General features: G+C 36.7%; 1 pseudogene; it reads right to left on the bottom strand.

The window, feature by feature from the left end:
- LOC717175 (glyceraldehyde-3-phosphate dehydrogenase pseudogene) overlaps positions 1-20,073 on the bottom strand; it is a 45,117-nt pseudogene that overhangs the window by 23,796 nt on the left and 1,248 nt on the right.

Below are 20,073 nucleotides of genomic sequence, written 5' to 3'. Positions count from 1 at the left end.
AACGTCCTTGCATATATGTCTCCTTACTTCTGTTCTTTCCTGGGTCAATGAAATAGCCTGGTTGAAAATTGCTGAGACAGATTTAAAGAAGCTCAAAGCCTCTGCAATATATGCAATATAATAGCTGTGGTGCCAGCTTTTGGTAGAAACTGGGTCAAAGGGTGGAGTAGGGAGAAGCAATGCTCTTCAAAAGCTACAACTGCCAACTGAACTACGATTGAAGAGACTTTTGGAGAGTACAAAGGCAGGTTGTAAGCTGAGTTGTTTATTAAGTTGATTCTCATTATTTTAACAACACATGAAAAGGGTCAACCCTAAAATGTATCAGTCCAATATGGATAAATACTGTGAATTATACCTATCTATGGACAAGCTTTACTCACCTCTGGAAATTGACGTCTATTTTCAGTGACAGAAAATGTAGAGCTATGAATAACAATTTGGTAAGAAATAAAAATGCTCTGGGAAGCAAAAGTCCAGAATTCTATTTCTAGTGTTGGTATATCCAAGCCATGTACCCCAGGGGAAATCACTAAACTGGTCTACATTTCAATCTCCTACCTGCACACTGATGAAAGAAAAAATTGTGCTGCCTGTTTCATAGACTGATATGAGGATCAAATGGGGTCATTTAAGTGAAAGCACTTTGAAAATTGTAAAGTGGTTTACAAATATAAAACACTGTCATTTTTTATTTCACTCTGTGTTATTTCCTTCAGGAATTTAGGACTGATTACTATCATTACTATTACCACTATATATTGATATGAGTTTATTTGATGTGATTATATAATAAGATATATATTTTTAAATGACTATAATTTTGAATTCTAAACCACCAACTATCAAATATCAAAACTTTATTAATGTGTCATCCCAGAGATACTTGTTTTTTTAAAACCTCATCTATTTTTCTCACTAATATAGGAATGCTGTTTTCCCTTGAATTCCTGTTACTCTTTCCCTCACCTTCGATTTTTAAAATTCAAATCGTTTATTTTCCATAAGATACTTATGTTGTCAAAATAAATATTACAATTTTATCAGTGTTTGCTTTTCTTCTGTCTCTCCATCCTGCACTCACCTACAGTGATGATGGAGAAGGAGCTTCTTAGTTTTTCTCAGCCTGCTTGATTTTAGAGGAAAGGCACCCTTGTTGCCCCCTTCTTTGCCCCAGAGGCACCTGTGGGTTCTGACAGGACTACTCTAGTTGTTGGACGCTCCCTGTGCAGCCTTGCCCTATCAGATAAAGCAGGGAGTGAGCCTCTGACAGCTACATCTGTCACTATCCTGTGTGCCCATGGCGCAAGTGGAACTCTAATCAGACCAGTGTTGTGCAAAGACTTTGTGTGGGTGATGTCTATCCTCCACCCCAGATGAATGCTTACTACATCTGTGTGCTCAGAGCAAATGAAATCCTTACATACCTTTGAAATAAAAGAGAACAATATGAAAGTATTAGGACATTGGTCCCATCACAAAAGATGCACATTTCATTATGTGAAAAGGAAACTTCAGGCCTCAACATATTAGATAAAATAAGGTACTTTTTATAGCTAACTTAGGAAAGGTTTTGAACCTTTTTGTATTAAGGTGGCAAGTAATTCAGGCCCCTCATAGAAGGCACCATTAATATGTAATTTAAAATAGGAAAGATAAACACATACTTATTAGAAAAGGCTTTGACCATTCCTTACCTTCTATTTAATCTGCAGAAATTATTTTAGAATCTCAGAATGCTATTTAGCTTTATTATCACAGCTCTATGTTATTAAAGTTAATTGTGTGTGTCTTTTAGTTGTCATAAATGTTCTCGAGAGATTCATGTTAATTACATTTCGAGAAATATTATTTGCAAACCGGTAGCTGGTTCCTTTATATTTCCTTTCTGCAGAGTCAAGAGATGGCATGACGACTAAAGGAGCTGGCTTACTTCCGTGGGCACTCAGAGGCCACACCTTCAGCACAGGTACTATGAGCCTTCTGATGATTCCCGTCACTGAATGTGGACCAAAGCAGCAGAATCCCTGAAAATGTCCTGGCATTTCTGCTGAAATGTGTGAGCAGCAGAAAATGGTGTGAGCAAATGATTAATGACTGGGGTCCTCCTGAGTCTTAATGATACATGAGGTGCAAGGTACAGCCTTGGGCTGGTGGAGCCTCAATTACTACTAAATTTCCCACTAGTCTATAGGAACAGGGCATGGAGTTGGATTTCAAGTGATTTACATATTATAAACAAATATGATGGTTCTTGAACTTTTGAATTTGTGAAATGAGATTCTGCTATTTTTATGTTATGGCATTCAACACACAAATGTACAAACTGAACAAGGTTTAGCGATAATTATTAACTCTTAGCTTGAACAAGAGGTTACTTTTCTGCCGATCTTAGAACAGTTAGGTTCAAAGATATATAACAACAATCTTCATTTTTTCCCTTGCCCTTCAATTGTAAAAACAGAGTAGCAAAATATACAAATTAAACTTTATTTAGAAAAGGCATCACAATTTCCTCATCCGAACACAACTATTTTAATGATTTATATATCCTATCATTCTATGTACTTGTGTAATAACAAGTAACCTATGTCCTCAGTTTGAGGAGTATCATGGAGGAATTTCAGCAGAATTGTCAGAAGCCCAAATTCCTTCTTGTTCTTGTCAGAGTATCCTGTGAGGTGGTTGGCTTCTGTATTCCCTTTATGGCCTTTAAGTTGCTCTTGCTGCCACCTCATGGCCTCTGTTGCTGTTGGCTGTGTTTATTGCCAAGGGTGTGGGATGGCTTTATGTGGTTTGAAGGTTTGTTACAGCTGAGTTCATTTGAAGATTTTCTTGTGTATCAAGATAGCAGAGTTTCAGCTTGAATCTGGGCCCGTCCAAGCATGTCTAGGGAATTTGTGAAGCCAGCCTATTTTCCTGGAACCTGAAGAGCCTATAGGAAAGAGCTTGAGCTTGTCTCCTGCTTGGGCCGCTAGGTATTTTGAATAAATTGTGAGATACCCTGACAGCAGTCTAATTGAAGGAGGGCTCTAGAGTCCTCTGGGAGAGACCTTATCCTAAGGGTGGAAGGTGGGAGCCATAACGAGCCCCCCAGTTTCTTCCCAAAGGAGAATATGGATTCTGAGTATAACTTTGTGACTGTGACTCGTATCTGTTCCCAGTCAAATTCCATAGATTCGCGTGTGGGTCCTAGGCAAAGTGAGAGCCATAAGTAAAAACTGAAAAAACATTCAATTAACACTATAAAATATTAAGGCACACACACACATACACATAGTGCACTGTTTTTAACACCTAGATTAAAAGTTACAAGGGAGAGAGAGGTAACCACAGCAGAGAGTTTGCCATAGATCACTGAGCTTTATTGCTGTGAAATTTTCAGAAACCTGTGGAGTGTGGTAAAGTCCTTTGTGGTCAGTGGAGCAGCAGTGGGGGTTTGCTGAAGAATGGTATGATTGGAGGAACAGGACCTAGGAGAGTAACAGTGATCCTTGGAGGATAAATGTGGTGTCTACAAGGCAGTGAGAACATTAATAAAGCTAGATTTTTTCTTAATCACAAGTGAGACACTCCCTGGGGACTCTCAGAAATGCTGAAGGGGATCATCTTAAGGATTGAGGACAAGCGTTATGCAAATAAAGGAAATAAGTCCTGAAATCAGGCAGTCTTCATGTGACCCTGAATGTACCTACAGGCTGGTGAGACCTTTTGGCAAACTTGCATTTCACTTGCATTTGCCTGGTCTCTGAACCCGCATATGGAGGATACTGCTACAGTTAACGACTATTGGGTCAAAAGTGTCTGGCCTGGATTTTTTACAGTATTTCTGGCTTTATAACTCTTGACTTACTATTCTTCTTTCACTTTTATTCAGCACGTATTTATTAAGTATGTCCTCTGCGTGTGGAAATACAGTAATGAGCAAAACAGACCTCGATCCAGTCCTTTCAGAACTCATAGCCTGGTGCACAAGACAGACCAATTCATTGGTTCAACAATTTTTATTAACTACCTACAATACAGTAGTTAATAAACCATTCAATGTTTTTGGCATAGCAATGTACACATAGCAAGGATCTCATTCTCAAAGAGCTTATGTGGTAAGGAAAGACAGATAATAACACATAAATAAATACATGAACAGGATAATTACATATAGTGATAAGTACTATGAAGGGAATAAGCATGATGATGTGATGAAGAACAACTGGAATTGGGGACTATTTTAGGTCAGGTAGTTGGGCAAGGCATTGTGGAAGAGGCCGCGTTTGAACAGGTATCTAGAAGGTTAAAAAAAAAAAAAAGGGCCAACCACTGAGGATCTGTGGGTGGATATTCTAGCAACAGTAAAATGAAGGGCCCTTAGGCAGGAAAAATTGCACTGCGTTTAAGGAACTGAGATGAGGCCAGTGAGCAGAGCTTTGTGAGAAAGGGGAAAAAGTGGAATGATATAGGCTTGGAGAATTAGAAATGGCCAAATCAGGCAGGGCCTTTGGTAAGGACAGCTTCCTATCTAAGTTACTATGAAAGCTATGAATGGTTGTAAGCAGGGGCCTATCATGGTCTGCGAAACTGAGATGACATGTGATGAGAGCTTTCCTTCACTTTTTTAAATAGCACCCCTACCCTGTGGGCCATTCTCGAGGAACTTAAAATAAGTTCCTTAGATCTGGACCTGAGAAAACGTAGAGTGGCACTTCTCAGAAGCTACCACAAAGCTCACCCCTTACACGAATGTGTGATGTATCTACCTTGACTCAAATGTCTCAACTCCTGCCTAGTCTACGGGACTTTAGATGGGACACTTCCTGAATCACTGGAGTGGCTTCGGTCTCCTCCTGTCTGCTGAAAAATTTCTTAAATGAGACTAAATCTCCAGTTACTGCTTCTCCTAGGACGTTTAGGAAGGTCAAACTTCTGTTGTCCTGTCTTTCTCCTTAGAAACAATCTAATATTGTGAAATTTGGCAAAGATGTGATTTATTAGAGTCTCAATAACAGTAATGCAACAGGGAACATGATAGCAATGTCCTGCAGACCTCACAGAACTCAAAGAACAGTGGTTTCAGCAGACAAAATGACAATTACAGTACTATGTTGTAGCTGCATATTCTCTGACATGAACATGAACCACTCCAGAGACTCTCAGAAATAGTAGGGAAATGTGATGTTTTCAAAGAAATGAAAAGCTGCATTTGCAGGTAGAGAAGAATGAGTCACAAACAGGCTAAAATACGAAACGCCAGTTCATCTTCAAAATATCTTCTAAATATTTTGGCAATATTTGGGGCTGCTCAATGGGATTATTCATTTGTGCTTATTTCACTTTCATCCATTCACCCATCATTAAACAAATACATGCATGTATGTGCATGTGTGTGTATATATGTGTGTGTGTGTGTATATATATAGGCCATATAGTTTTTTATATATATATGCACACATATATACATATAGAGATAGATAGCTATAACTCTATTAGTACCCATATATGGTGACTGATATATCTATTATAGTGTATATATGCTATGGAGGGAATGTTTATGTGTTCCCCAAAACCTGATAACCAGTGTGATGGTGTAGGGAGGTGAGGCCTTTAGGAGATAATTGAGTCATGAGGACTTCATTCTCATGAATGATATTACTGCCTTTATAAAAGAGGTTCCAGAGAGCTGCTCTGCCATTCCACCATATGAGGACTCAGGGAAAAGGCATCATCTATGAACCGGGAAACAGGCCCTCACAAGATGCCTAACCTGTTGGTGCCTTGATTTTGGACTTCTCAGCCTCCAAAACTGTGAGAAATAGATTTATTTTATTTATAAGCTACTCAGTTGATGGCATTTTGTTATAATAGCCTGAATGGAGTAATACTATATTTATATACTTATATGTGTATATGTGTATACGTATTATACACATATACACTTATATGTGTATATGTGTATACGTATTATACACATATACACTTATATGTGTATATGTGTATACGTATTATACACATATACACTTATATGTGTATATATGTATACGTATTATACATATATATGTGTTATACACATATATACTCATATGTATATATGTATATACATAATTATACAGAATAATTATATACATATATACACATATGTATATAATACATATATTATACTTTTCTAACTGTGGTAATTTTCTTTGTTCTGAAGCTGACTTTGATATCAATACAGCCACTTTGTTTTGAATGGAACAAAGTTGGAGAGCTAATAATAACTGATTTTTTTAAAAGTCACAGTAAACAAAAACAAAAACAGCTAAATTTGCTGTGAAGATAGACAAATATATCAGAAGAACAAAATAGAAAGTACAGAAATAAATCCATGTATATTTGAAAAAATTATTTTTAACAAAGGTATAAAAGCAATGCAACAGATAAAAGAATTTTCAGCAAATGAGATTATAACAATTTTATATCCATATGCAAAAATAAATTTGGATCATTACTTTATATCCTATGTAAAAATTAACTCAGAATGGACCATTAACCTAATTGTAAAATGTGAAAGTATAACATTTATAGAAGAAAATCTTTGTAAGCTTGAACTAAGCAAATATTTCTAAGATTTATAAAAGAAAAATTTGGACTACAGAAAAAAAAAATTGCTCTTCAAATGACCCTATCATTTGAGAATGAAAAGACAAAAAGACAAGTCACAGAATGAAAAAAAAATTTTCAAATCACATAACTGATAGTGACTTGTATCCAGATTTTGTATCCACAAAGAACACTCAAAACTCTACAGTAAGGATTCTCAATTATTTTTTAATGTGCAAAAGTTTTGAACAGACACTTCGTCCCCCTCAAAAAATGCCATGGCAAATAAACATTTGAAAAGATACTCAACATCATTAATAATCAGGATTAGTTAATTAAAAATAAATGAATCAGAATAAATTAAAACCAAAATGAACTACTACACACATATTAGAGTAGCTAAAATCAAAAAACGATTAACCACACTAAGTGTAAGAGAGGATGTGGAAGAACTGTAACTTATACACTACTAGTTGATGGAATGTAGACCAATTACAACTGTGATGGTTAATAATGAGTATCAACTTGATTGAATTGAAGGATACAAAGTATTGATTTTAGGTGTGTCTGTGAGGGTGTTGCCAATGGAGATTAACATTTGAGTCAGTGGTCTGGGAAAGGCAGGCCCACCCTTAATCTGGGTGGGCACAATCTAATCAGATGCCAGCACAGCTAGAATATAAGTGGGCAGAAAAATGTGATCTTGGTGCTCAGCCTGCAGACAGCCAATTGTGGCTTGTGCTCACGTGAGTTAATACTTAATAAACTCCCATATATATATATAATATATAATATAAGCAGGCAGAAAAATGTGATCTTGCTCCTCAGCCTGCGAACGGTCAATTGTGGGACCTTGTGATCATGTGAGTTAATAATAAACTCCCCTGCATACATATATATATTAATTCTGTCCCTCTAGAGAACCCTGACTGATACAACAACCACTATGGAAAACAATTTTTCAGTTTCTTCAAAAATTGCATATACACCTAGCAGAAGATACAGCCATTCCACTCCTAGGTATTTACTCAAGAGAAGAGGAAACATAGTCCTTAAAATAATTTATATGAATGTTCTTAGCAGCTTTACTTGTAATCACACCAAACTGAAAACAATCTAAGTGTGCATCAACAGGTAAAGAGTACATAGATGAACAGATCATGATATAACCATAAAGTGGAATACTACTTAGTAACACAATGGAATGGACTAGTCATACATGCAACACCATCAATGAATCTCAAAATAATTATGCTGAGTGAAAGAGCCATGCAAAAAAGAATACATATTATATGATTCCGTTTATATGAAATTATAGGAAATATAAGCTAAGGTATACTAACAGCAGCCTAGTGGCTCCCTGGAGGCGCAAGGGAGAAGATTGTTTGGGAGGGAGAGATAACAAAAGGACATAAAGAAACATTTTTGAGGGGATGGATATGTTCACTATCTTGATTGTGGTTTTAGTTTTATGGCTGTATACATATGTCAAAACTTATCAAATTGTGCAATTTAAATATGTATAGTTTGTTATATACAATGCCTGAATAAAATAATTTTTTTAATTGTGCATAGCTTATATATTTATTTTTTTTCCTCCAAAAAGGTACTATTAAATTGACATATATTATTAAGGAGCAAACAGCATATAACCTAAAACATATGGCTTATTACTTCAACCACAATAACCAGCCCAATCAGTCCTTTACACGCTGCCCTTTTTTCTCCCTACCCTACCACATGTGCACCTAATGCAAAATTCTGTACTTCTTTGTTTCAACCCCAACATGCCAGAAAAAAGACTGTTAAACTCTGAGTGATGGTTTCCATTGGTGACTCTCCCCATTGCATCCCCAGCTATGGGTTTTGGTGTGTCAGCCCTGACAGTCTGAGGGAGTTTACAAAATATCTTTGTGACAGTATTCAGTCCTTCATACAGTTTATGGCACAAGGAAGCCCAGAAAAGTAGTGACTTGGCTAAGAACTACAGTGAGAAACTAAGTATCTGATCTCTAGGCCTTGGATCTTTTTCTAAGATCCAGAGTAAAGTGTGCAAAGACGGTGTAATGAGGGAACCTAACCTAGTGCATCTTCTCTGAGGAAAAGATCTGAAACAAAGACTTGTTGAAGAACGAAGGAACTAGAGGGCACTGGAGAATGAGGAAGATTATCCCAGGTAGAAGGAACTGCATATAGAAAAGACACCTGTTGGAAGAACCAGAAGTCCAGTGTAGCTACAGCATACGTGCTAAAACATAGTGAATAATAGTGGAAGACTGCAGTAAAATGTGGCTCAAGAGGGAGGCAAGGACCAGATCATGTATAGCTTCATAGCCTGAATTCAGAATATCAGGCTTAAAGAATAGGAAACTACCAAAGACTTTGTCTGATTTATCCCTTTTAAAAGATAATTTGAAAGCAAGTAAGAGTAAATGTGAAAAGACAAATTGGAGAAGCACTGCTATCATTCTTGTAAGGAAGAGATTATGATGGCTTCATCGGAGTAATTACAGAGAAAAGGAAAAATGTATGTGGAGTCAAGGAACACAGGAAAATGAATTAAAAGAACTCAGTATTAATTTAGATCCTCTCAAAAAGGGAGACGTTTTGAGGATAGCATTAAAATCAGGACCAGATGGGTACGTTTGAATTGTTTCCTTTTCAGGTTTGTTAGATTTCTTGTACATTCTTGGACCATGCACAACATCTGCATAGCACTTATAATTAGGTAATAAATATTATTTAGGAACAGTCAGCTCTCACACACTAGACTTATTCTATTACTCTCCTTACACATACCTTGTTATAGACTGAATGTGTCGTCCCAAAATTCATATGTTGAAGCCCTAACCCCAATGTTCCTGTATTTGGAGTTAATCTTTAATTAAGATTAAATGAGGCCAAAAGGGTGGGGTGCTGGACAAAAGGACTAGTGACCTTACAAGAAGAGGAAGAGGCACCAGAGACATCTCTCACTTTCCACTCTGACACAGAAAAATAAGGACTCGTGAGGACATGGAAAGACTGGGAGGCTGAGGCGGGCAGATCACTTGAGGTCAGGAGTTCGAGATCAGAATGACCAACATGGTGAAACCCCGTCTCTACAAAAAATACAAAAACTAGCATGGTGTGGTGGCACACGTCTTTAATCCCAGCTACTTGGGAGGCTGAGGCAGGAGAATGGCTTGAATCTGGGAAGTGGAGGTTCCAGTAAGCCAAGATCGTGCCACTGCACTCCAGCCTGGTGATAAGAGCGCAACTCTGCCTCAAAAAAAGAAAAGAAGGGAGGAAGGGAGGAAGGGAGGAAGGGAGGGAGGGAGGGAGGAAGGAAGGAAGGAAGGAAGGAAGGAAGGAAGGAAGGAAGGAAGGAAGGAAGGAAGGAAATGAATTGCCATCTGCAGGCCAAGGAGAAAGACTTTACCAAAAACTAGGCCTGCTGGCACCTTGACCTTGGGTTTCCATCCTCCAGAACTGTGAGAAAATAAATTTCTGTTTGTTAAGCCACCCAGTCTGTAATATCTTGTTATGGTAGCTTGAACTGACTAATATATATATTTACCCTAAAGACACATTTATTTCCATGTCTATTTGGTTCATCTGACATTTTGATTACTCTAGGTAAACCAAGAAGGGTGATATGGGTTGAATGTCTGTCCTCTCCAAATCTCATGCTAAAATGTAAGTCCCAATGTTGAAGGTGAGGCATAGTGGGAAGTACTGGATCATGGGGGCAGATCCTACATAAATGGCTTAGTGCCATACCCCTGGTGATGAGTGAGTTTTCGCTTAGTTAGTTCATGTGAGATCAACCGTTTAAAAAGAGTCTGGAACCTCCCCCTTTTCTCTCTTGCTCATGCTCTTGCCATGTGACTGCTGGCTCCCCATCACCTCCCACCATGATTGAAAGTTTCCTGAGGCCCTCACCAGAAACCAAGCAGATATTGGCACCATGCTTTTCATATAGCCTGCAGAACCATGAGCCAATTAAACCTCTTTCTTCTTTCATTTATTTTTTGTTGTTATTGAGTCAGAGTCTTTCTCTGTCGCTCAGAATGGAGTGCAGTGGCACGATCTTGGCTAACTGCAACCTCCACCTCCCAGATTCAAGCAATTCTCTTGCCTCAGCCTCCTGAGTTGCCAGGACTACAGGCATGTGCCACCACACCCAGCTATTTTTTTATTTTTAGTAAGAGACCAGGTTTCACCATGTTAGCCAGGCTGGTCTCAAACTCCTGACCTCAAGCAATCCATCTGCCTTGTCCTCCCAAAGTGCTAGGATTACAAGTGTGAGCCACCATGCCCAGCCCTCTTTTCTTTACAAATTACACAACCTCAAAATATTCCTTTATAGCAATGCAAAAATAGCCTAACACAGAAAATTGGTACCAGGAGTGGGGTGTTGCTATAAAGATACCTGAAAATGTGGAAGTGGCTTTGGGACTGGACAATAAGCAGAGAGGCTGGAAGAGTTTGTAGGGCTCAGAAGATGACACAAAGATGAGGGAAAATTTTGAATTCTTAGAATTTGGTTAAATGATCGTGACCAAAATGCTGATAGAGATAGGGATAGTGAAAGCCAGCCTGAGGAGGTCTCAGATGGAAATGAGGAAGTTTTTGGAAACTGGAGTAAAGGCCATAAATGGCTTAGTGCCATACCCTTGGTGATAAGTGAGTTCCTACTCAGTTCACATGAGATCTAGTTGTGGAAAAGAGTCTGGGACCTGTCCGTTCTCTGTCTTGCTTCTGCTCCTTCCATGTGCCATTCTGGCTTCTCATTATTTTCCACCATGATTGTAAGCTTCCTGAGGCCTTCACTAGAAGCTGAACAGATGTCGACACCATGCTTTTCATACAGCTTGTAGAACCGTGAATCAATTAAACCTCTTTTCTTTATAAATTACCCAGCCTCAGTATAGCAATGCAAAACTGGGCTAACAATAAGGGATATCAACTTATCTCTTAAGAGAGTACATAATGAGAGAGCATTTTATTTTACATTTTTATTTTCTGTTTATCTTTCTTGTTTTAGTTTTGGTGCTCTTATCCAGATCTGTGACCTGGGGGCATGAAGAATGTAGAACATGGTGATAGTGCTGTGCAGTTAGAGGACTTATTCTAATGATTAGGCAATTTATTTCAATGAGATCTCATTTCTTCACTCTGTAGTTTCTGGCAGAGATGTTTTGTTTATTAGCTACTCTGAACTATCTGGGGACCTGTCTTGATAGCTTGTTCCATGAAATGTGTCAAAATCTATTTCTTTCTGATGGTTAATCATAGAGAAATAATGTTTATTTTCACAGCTCTCTAAAGAATTGTGATATAAAATCTAGGATTAAACTTTAAAGCATTTTAGCTAGACTTCCAGCAGACATACTCACTTCTGATGAATTTCTGCTCTAGATCCATGTCTGAGGATACTTTCAAAATATACCCAAGACCAGAAATCAAAGGCCATTCACCTAGATAACCAAACACTCTTAAGTCTGTTTTCAGAGACCTGTGCCATGATAAGTGTTTCTGATTTTAGTGTTTTAGTGTTTAGTAATGACAGCATGGTGTATCTTTTTCCTTATTTTATTTCTATCCTATTTGTGCCTTCATATTTAAAAAGGGTTTACTGAAGGCAGTGGATAGTTGGTTTGCTTTTTTATACATCCGAAAATCTCTACCATTTTCAGGGAGATTTGATCATGTACATTAATGTGATTATTGATATAGGTGGATTTAAATATACTGTTTTGCTATCTTTTTTCCATTTTCCTATCTGTTCTTTTTTACTCTTTTCCTCTTTCTCTGCTTCATTAGTATTAAATGAATATTTTTTGTTTTCTGTCTTTTGTTCACTCAGTAGCTATGTTTTTTGTTTGTTTTGTTGGTTTTTACTTGTCTTTGTCTGATTTTAGTGGCTATTTTAGGGTTTCTAGTAATACTGTCCAATAGATATATAATGTGAGCCACATATGCGATTTACATGTTTTCTAATAGCTATGCTTTTAAAAGCTAAAAGAAGCAGGTGAAATTAATTTTAAGACTATTTTAATTTAAAATAATATACCCAATAATTATAATTTCAATTAATAATATTAATAATTTATAACAGTATATAAATATTAATGGTAAATTTTATACTTTTTACACTATGTCTTTGAAATATGATGTGTATTCTATACTTACAGGACATTCATTTTGGACCAATTACATTTCAAGGGCTCAAGAGCTACATGTGGCTAGTGGTTACCGTGATACACAATGGAGGTTTATAGAGTTCACCTTTAACTTATCACAAGTAATATACCAATTTATGCATAGTAGAAAGAAACCTTAAATAATACTCTTTCATTTTCCTCCTCCCATCACTGGTGTGAGTGTTGTCATGTTTTACTTCTCTATATCTTATAAACCTGACAGTATATTGTTACTATCTTTTGCTTTTGTTATCTCTCTCTCTCTCTCTCTTTTTTTTTTTTTTTTTTTTTTTTGAGATGGGGTCTCACTCTGTTGCCTAGGCTGGAGTAAGTGGCGCGATCTCAGGCTGCCTTGGCCTCACAAAGTGCTGGGATTACAGGCATGAGCCACTACACTCAGCCTGGTTTAGTTGTCTCTTAAAGAGATTTCAAAAATAAGAAAAATATCTTTTTACATATCCACATATTTACCATTTCCAGTATTCTTTATTCTTTTATGTAGATTCAGAATTTTTCTGCCTGAAGGCTTCCTTTAATAATTTTTGTAGTGCCATTCTGATGGATTATTTTGGCTTTTGTATGTCTCAAAAAAATCTTTATTTTCCCTTCATAATGAACAGTATTTTTGCTGGAAATAACAATTCTAGGTTTATAGAATTTTTTTCTTTCTCTTTCTGTATTTTAACCCTTTTCCTGTTTGCCCCAATAATACATGCCTGCAACTGTTGTGTTTACCGTGAGATAACTTTGCCACAAAATATCTTACTTTTACTATTTTTGCATCGTTCTAGTACACTGACTTTGGAAATAAAAGACATCATTGTATTTACAACATTCTGGGGCAGGTGAGGTGGCTCACACCTGTAATCCCAATCCTTTGGGAGGCTGAGGCAGGCAGATCACTTGAGGTCAGGAGTTCGAGAACAGCCTAAAAATACAAAATTAGCCAGGCGTGACGGTGCACACCTGTAATCCCAACTACTCCTAAGGCTGAGGCAGGAGAATTGTTTGAACCTGGGAGGCAGAGGTTACAATGAGCTGAAATCGCACCACTGCACTCCAGCTTGGGCAACAGAGCAAGACCCTGTGTCAAAAAAATAAAAAATAAATAAAATATTTACAATATTCTGTTTTTAGTAGTGGTGTTTTGTATTTCCATTTACAAAACATAGTAATTCTCAATTGCTGAAAATGTCAAATCCTAGAAAACAGTATTTCTTTTTGTCTTTTTTTTTTTTTTTTGAGGTGAGTCTTGCTCTCTCTCCCAGTCTGGAGTGCAGTGGCACAATCTCAGCTCACTGCAAGCTCCGCCTCCCAGGTTCACGCCATTCTCCTGCCTCAGCCTCCCGAGTAGCTGGGACTACAGGCTCCTGCCACTACGCTGGGCTAAATTTTTATTTTTAGTAGAGACGGGGTTTCATCGTGTTAGCCAGGATGGTCTCAACCTCCTGACCTTGTGATCCATCTGCCTCGGCCTCCCAAAGTGCTGGGATTACAGGCATGAGCCACTGTGCCCGGCCAACACAGCATTTCTACATGTGATGTTAACATCATTCTCAAACAGTTGTTGGCTGATGATTCATTTGATGAATCCAATTTTTTCAAAATTGACAATACTGATGATTCAGACAATTCTGATGTTAGTTACGTTTAGAAATAACTCCAAGAGCAGTTTTTGCATGTTATTTTCACATTGAAAGTCAGATTGGCTTTAGCCTCGAAAAGCATGTTTATGTAAAATTAAATGAGTGCTGGCAGGCCACTGTAGTTTTTACTCCTAAATGGGAAAAGGGTTAAAGATGTCACTCCATTGTTGCCCAGCTTACATTGTTTCTGGCAAGAAGTCTACTGTTATTCTTATGATTGTTCATCTATATGTAATATGTATTTTTCCTCTGGTTGCTTTTAATATTTTCTCTTTATCATTAGTTTTGTCCAATGTAATAATGTGCACAGGTGTTGTTTGCATGAAGTTTACTGTGTTTAGAATCTGTTGAACTTCTTCAATTGGTTTGTTTATGGTTTTCAACATATTTAAACAAATTTTGGCCATTTTTTCTTCAAATATATTCTTCAATTCTCCCTTTCTTTTGAAAACTCCAATCACATGTACATTATGCCACATTAAGTTTTTCCGCAACTCACTGAAGTTCTTTGTATTTTTGTTTCTTTGCTTCTCTGTGCCTTATTTTGCATAGTTTATTATTGATATGTTTTCAAGTTTAGGATATTTTGTTTTCCAGACTATAATCTATTAATCCTATCCAATATAATTTTTATTTCAGATATTGCATTTTTCATCTCTATACATTTGTTTTTGATCTTCTCATATATTCCATATTTCTTTTTAATGTGTTTACACTTTTCTCTAATTTCTGGAACATATGGAATACAGTTATAATTACTGTTTGTCTATTAAGTGGATAATCTGTGCCACATCTGCATCTATTTTAATTGACTGATTTCCACCCCCACTTCCTCATTTAGATTTACATTTTCCTGCTTAATGTCTAGTAATTTTTTAATTAGATGCCAGACATTATAAATGTGACCCAGTTGGATTTTCTTATATTTCTATAAATATTCTAGAGCTTTGTCTGATCCTTTTAAGGTTTGCTCGTAAGCTTTTATAGACTGAGCCATTGCGTGCTGTAGGGCTAATTTTGCCCCAGTTCTAAGGCAATATCATGAGTCTTCTACTTGTTGCTTTGTGAACAAAAACTATTTCTTGCCATTTATGAGCTCTTGATATTACTCCCTTTTATTCTTTCCCATGGTTGTTATTTTCCCCTGGTCTTGGGATAGTTTTCACATACACTTGCACTTACCAGTACAGAGCTGGAGACTCACAGACATTCTCTGCAGATTTCCAGAATTCTCTCTGTGTTCTGCTCTTTTTCTCTGGTACTCTGTTCTGTGAACTTCACCTGCCTTGGCCATTCCAGACTATGACCTCCATCTTCTTAACTTTAGAATACCAGGCAATTCCTGGGTTCTCCCTTTGTACACTGAAACTTGGAAACTCTCACCAGTAAGTAATCTGGAGGCAACATTATGACTCATTTGTTTGTTTCACTATTCTTAAGGATCACTGTACTGTATTGCCTGATGTCTGATGCTTGAAAACCATTATTTCATTTATTTTGTATAGTTTTTGTTGTTACTGTTGTTTCCAGAGAATAAATCTGGACCATGTTTCTTCATCTTGGCTAGGCTCTAACTGTGTATTTGAGAATTTTATTATTTTTAGAAATCTAAATGTACAGATGTACATTTATCTCTATAAATTGCATATTATCAATTTTGTCCATTTAAAGTATCTTCTAATTTTGTATTTTTTTGTTTTAATTAATATGAAAAGTTAAGCATTATTTTTATATGTTTGTCACACAGATAAGATATGTAGTTTAGAATAAAACTGCAGACAGAGTTCTGAGGACTTCTACTAGGGATCAACCTGAAGTTCTCCTCAAACCATTAACAAGTGATCTTTGAGAAAAATGATCCAGAATTGCAGAACTACTTCACATTAACTGTATGGGAATTACTTGCTCCTTTCTTCCACAAAAACAGTAAGAGAGCCTTTATCATTTTATTTGCCAAAGTTAAGATATTCTGTATTTATGGCCTTCCCTTTTCGAAATACAGAAACAATCAAAATCAGAACTTAGTGTATTCTATATGGCCTGGTCTTAATGCATTCATGTTGGTTTCTAGAGATCTTTGCTTCCAAACAGTTCTGTAATTGATCCCAGAATGGGTCTAAAATCTACACGGAGATTATACAGATTAATAGCTTCCAAATTCTACCTTTTCCAAAAAGGTAAGACTTGTCCATCCATTTCTGGCTTTCTATCATTGCTTCTACTTACTATGACTTTTCAGAGATTGCCAGCAATGTTTCTGGGATTATATTTGCACATTTTTTTCAATATCCTGCTTATTTTCTTCAGGATATTTTGGTATATTAACCAACTATGTGAGGCTCTTTCTATATAGCAGAGACTGAAAATGGATGGATAATTTTTTTCTCTTTTTTTGAGACAGAGTTTCGTTCTTGTTGCCTAGTCTGGAGTGCAATGGCGAGATCTCGGCTCACCGCAACCTCTGCCTCCCAGGTTCAAGCTATTCTCTTGCTTCAGCCTTCTGTATAACTGGGATTACAGGCGTGCACCAGCACGCCCGGCTGATTTTGTATTTTTAGTAGAGACAGGGTTTCTCCATGTTGGTCGGGCTGTTCTTGAACTCCTGACCTCAGGTGATCTGCTCCTCCTCGGCCTCCCCAAGTGTTGGGATTACAGGCGTGAGCCATCGCACCCAACCCGGATAAATTTTTAAAAAAATTATGGCCAAGTGTGATGGTAGTCACAGACCATCACAATGCCTCCCTGCACTTTGGGAGGCTGAGATGGGTGCATAGCTTGAGCTCAGGAGTTTGAGAACAGCCTGGGCAACATGGCAAAACCCTGTCTCTACAAAAAATACAACAATTAGTCAGGCATAGTGGCATGCACCTGTTGTACCAGTTACTTGGGAGTCTCAGGTGGAAGTATGGCTTGAGTTCAGGAGGTAGAAGTTGCAGAGAACCAAGATTATACCACTGTACTCCAGCCTGGGTGACAGAGCCAGACCCTATCTCTCTCTCTCTCTCTCTCTCTCTCTCTCACACACACACACACACACACACACACGTTTGTGTCAGAGAATTTAAATGGAATTTAAATGTCTCTCTTATATAACTTGTCCTGTATTTATTTATTTATTTTTAAGATTGTCGGTCTGACTACTATTCTTCATATTGGAGAAAAAAGAAAAATAGGAACTGAGAATCCTACTTTTCTTCTGTTATTTGTTAGCATAGTTTGTTGCCTGCATGATTAAATAATACCTGATGTCCAAGTAGTGGTCCTAACTTGTCACTGCTATTTTCCTTTGTAGAACATAATCTAAACTGTCATTGCTGTTTTTCTTTGTTATCTATGAGGTATGTTGTTACCTGTCCTTGGCATTATTTTATTTCGTGTATGGCTTGGTCCATTCTGTGATAGTTAGCTTTCCTGACAGTATTCATACAATTCTCAACATTCTTATGGGCTCACTCCTAAATGCACTAAAATCAGCATACACTAGTAATGTTTTATCCAGAATAAACCACCATAAAGCAGCACACAACTGATTGCATGCTGTAAGAACTGGATTTATTATTGATCAGAAATTTAACTTTTGCATACGCACAAAAGAAATCCATGTATAATAATTAGTTTCTAAAAATCAAAGTCTGGGCCTTACTGAGCTTGTGTAACAATGACCTCAATAATTGAATAAAAAACTCCTTGGAGGGGATTAAAATAAATAAGTAAATAAATAATGGAATAAAAAAGGCAGCTGTGCTGACTGAAAAGTCAAAGATTAGCAAAAAAAGTGACATGATGCTAATGACAAAGTTAAATAGTTCAAACTTTCATTTATGTGACAAAAATGTGAAACTTACCATCTTAAAATAAGTCATAATCTTATGGCTAATTTTATTGCTTTGTGAAAGGCTTGACTCTGAAAATGAAAAAGTTTATTCACTGTCAGATGCAGCTGATTTTAAGCCAAATGAGAAATTGTGATGCAAGAAGTATACAAATGTGTTAAATAAAATAGGATTCTTAAATACTCTAATGGTTGTAAATGTTAGTATTTAGCTAACATTTACTAAGTGCCTACAAATGTCCCAGGCACCGTTCTAAGCACTAAGGATGCTGTAATGAACAAAATAGACAAAAATTCCTGTACTATGGAGTTTACATTCTAGTGGGGGTAAAGTTTGGAAAGTCAGAAAATAAACAAGATAAATAAATAGGTCAAATAGGTAAAACTGTAGGATTTTACAGATCACCACTGTCCAATGGAAATACAATGTAAGCCATATATGTAATTTTCAATTTCCTACTAGCCATAGTAAAGTGTAAAACAGGTGAAATTACATTTTCATAAGCTTTTTATTTTTGAATAATTCTTAATTTACAAAAAATTCCAAATGTATTAAATAGTACGGAGAATTGCTGCAGACTGTTCATTCAGTTTTTCTGTTGTTAAGATCTTGCATTACTGTGATGCATTTTTCAAAACCAAGAAACCAACATTGGTGCATTATCATTAACTAAACCTCAGACTTAATTTGAATTTTACTAATTTTTCCATTAATGTCATCCTCCTGTTTCAGGATCCAGTTTACGGTATCACAGTGCATTTAGTTGTCATGTCTTCTTAGTCTCCTCTGGTCTGTGATGGGGTATATTAATTTTAATAATATATTTTATTTAACTCAATATAGCAAAAATATCATTTTAACCTGTAATTGATATTTTTAAAATTATCAATGTTTATTACTTTTTCTTATTCAGTCTTCAAAATCCAGAGTGTATTTTATACTTAACAGTACATCACATTTCTTACTCAGACACTTTCATTGGAAATACTTCATCTGCATTTGCATCTCACAAAATTTACAGTTGAAAAAGTAGTTTCATATACTTAGGTTGTTCCAAGTATACTTAAAAGTCTTCCAATAAATTCATGACTAATGCAAGTTTAGAAAAAATAAAAAAAATTACTTTAAAAAGTTTTAAAATAATCCCATTAGATATCAGTTTTCAAATTTAAATCTAAATTTAATCAATTAAGGTTAATTAATTTAAAAATTCAGTTCCCAGTTGCACTAGACATATTCAAGTGCTCAACAGTCACTGACCATCATAAGGACTTTTGGTTTTATTCCGAGCTAGAAAGGGAGCACTGAAGGGTTTTGAGCAAAGTAGTGACATAATCTGATTTAAGATGACTTTGCTATGTCAGAGAATAAATTGAGGTGAGGCAAGGGCAGAAGCAGGGAGACCAGCCAGGAGGCTACTGCATGTAACATCAGGTAAGTGATGAAGGTGCCTTGGACTAAAGTGGTGGCAGTGGAGGTGGGGAGAACTGGTAGGAGTCCAGGAATCTCTTGTGCTAGCCCTGACTCAATCTGCTTATGAATTAGATAAGGGATCTGGATGACACAAAGGTTTTGGGGCTAAAAAATTTAGGATAATGAATTTGTCTTTTTAGATTTTGTAAAAAACATGTTTGGGTAGGAATATCAGGGGCTTGGTTTTGGACATTTTGAGTTCAAGATGCGTATGAGACATGTAAGTGAAGATAATAAGTAGGCAGTGGATATCTGAGTATGGAGTTGAGGAGAGCTCAGCTGGTGATAAACATTTGGGAGCCATCAACATATAGATGGTATTTAAAGATAGAAGACTGAAGGAGACTACCAAACGAGAGT

The sequence above is a fragment of the Macaca mulatta genome, chromosome 4 (genome assembly GCF_049350105.2).
Source record: "Macaca mulatta isolate MMU2019108-1 chromosome 4, T2T-MMU8v2.0, whole genome shotgun sequence".
Taxonomy (NCBI): Eukaryota; Metazoa; Chordata; class Mammalia; order Primates; family Cercopithecidae; genus Macaca; species Macaca mulatta.
This window is presented reverse-complemented; position numbering and strand designations above follow the sequence as displayed.